We start from the raw sequence: 2490 nt of genomic DNA on the forward strand, positions 1-2490 counted from the left end.
ACAAACAAACAAACAAACAATAAGTATTGTTTCATGAGAGACATGCAATTTCAGGGCCATTTCACGAGTGTGTTTCCTTGGGTTAAACTCAACAAGCGTCTTCAGAGCATCAATATCAATTCCTACATGTCGGCCACTGCCATCACAGTTTTTAAGGCTAAAGTCACCTGAACGAAATTTGCTGAACCATCGTTGACACTTACAAATGCTCAAAACATTTCCATAAACTTTGATATTCTTTGTGGCTACAAAAGCGTTGTTTCCCTTCTTGTATTCAAACATCATTACATGCCGAATGTGTGTCTCGTCGTGTGCCACCACAATAAGGGATTAGAATATACTAGACTTTACACATTATATGGGCTACACTAACGTGACGTTTTGGCGGTTCGTTTAACTATTATATGCGATGTACGTTTATCGGGGGATGGTTAATGAAAGTGTTCCAAAACGCGACATTAATTTCTTGACGACCTAATACTAGCGGTTTGTTTCTCGTGGGTTCTAGAACGATCGATAAGACTCACGTCACGAATAGTCTAGAAGAATGTATAGCAAGTGGTTGTCAACATTTTAAGCATAACAAAATGTGACACGATTTTAATGAAAATGGTTCACTTATGTAAAAGTACCTATGACGTTTTGTGAAAAATCTGTTCGTGATGGAGAAAAATGGGTATCATTTTCGGATTCAGCATACAGGAATTACTCTAGAACCTGTAAAAATTTCAAAACAATAAAACCATCGCAGTTCTGTGTTATTATTAACCTGGACTGGTTTAGTTGGTCAGCATAGGATGTTTAGACCTACACATGCCGAATATATTTTAAAACAATAGGTTGAATTATTTAATTTCACATTCGACAAATTGAAACTCAAAGCTTCCTTCAGCTTAAAAAAAGTAAGTTGCTTTAATGTGGGCCGGATAAGGATGTATGGTTGGAGTGCATTGCGACAAAACGCGCTACGAAGTTTGGGGCCGTGGGTGTACTGTAAGAGTGGCTGTCAAATTCCATTATTTGGTCAGACAAGAGTTGTCGGTGAGTGCTATTGAATAGCTTTCTTTCCTAAGTCTTTCAATTCAAAATTACGGACGGCTACGCGCAGATACCCATTCCGTAGCTTTGCGCGAAAATTCTAAAACAAGCAAACGCATCAGTCAAACAAGAAATAAACGTGAATTTTCTGTTATAAAAAGCAAACAGAGTTACATTAGTTTTAAGATCAAGTGAAGACTTAAATAGTTTCTGATTTGTTTTTCTAACATTCTGTTGGACTTACTTTGTTACCAGGTGAAGTTGATATCTAAAATGCCACAAGAAGACGATAATGATTGATTTTTTTGTCAGAATGTAAGCTGATTGGTGTTTTGTGTCTAAATGCAAACTATGATTGGCGTTTTTCGTCTAAGTGTAAAGTATGATCGGTGTACTTTTGTCTAAACGTAAACTATGATTGGTGTTTTGTGTCTAAATGCGAACTATGATTGGTGTTTTTCGTCTAAGTGTAAAGTATGATCGGTGTACTTTTGTCTAAACGTAAACTATGATTGGTGTTTTTTGTCTAAATGCAAACTATGATTGGTGTTTTTCGTCTAAGTGTAAAGTATGATCGGTGTACTTTTGTCTAAACGTAAACTAAACAGAGCGTGTGAAACTTCGACGGTAGCAAATACCGGTTTAATGTACAAAGTAAACCACTTCGATTGAATGTAGTATACATTTGACCAACTTGCCGTAGTATTGTGGTTTTAGATGCCATGCTATCAAACTCACTTTCATGAAACGTAATTGTTGTATAAATTAGTTATGCAACAATGAAAAGCTATTGTATTAAACTTCATTTTTACGAAAACATAAAAAGTCCAACATCACTTATTTTATTATTAAATATATCTTTCATGTTACATATCTTTAGCATGTTTGAGCACATATATATAGGTTAATTATATATTTTCTGTTTTAACTTGATATCAGTGTGTAACGTAAACAATGGAATACATAAAAAATCTGGAATGGCATGTCCTGGGGGTTGAGGCGCTCGGCTCGCAATTCGTAGGTAACGGGATCGAAACCCGTTGCCGATCATGCTCGCCATTTATAGCCGTGGGGGCTTTGTAATGTGAAGATCAACTCCAGTATTCGGTGGTAAAAGGGTAACCCAAGAGTTGGCGGTGGTTGCTGCTGGTCGATCGCCTTCCCTCTGGCCGGCAGTTCAAAATTAGGAATGGCGGCAGATAGCCTAAGTAGCTTGACCAGAAACCAAACAAACAAATCTGAAAACTGGCAACACCTTATATTTGGCTCATCCTATAAATATTATAGGTATACACTGAAAACATAATTACCGTAGGTCCCGGCCATTAAGCCCATATTTTAATCCAAAATTCTACTCCATATTTTTCAAAGAGGGCTTAATGGCCAAAGCTATTTCAGGGTCAAGAAATTCAGTCTTCCGGAGGTTTATTTATCAATACGTTTTTAATCCAC

This window comes from Limulus polyphemus, unplaced genomic scaffold (genome assembly GCF_000517525.1).
Source record: "Limulus polyphemus unplaced genomic scaffold, Limulus_polyphemus-2.1.2 Scaffold1550, whole genome shotgun sequence".
In the NCBI taxonomy this organism is placed as follows: domain Eukaryota; kingdom Metazoa; phylum Arthropoda; class Merostomata; order Xiphosura; family Limulidae; genus Limulus; species Limulus polyphemus.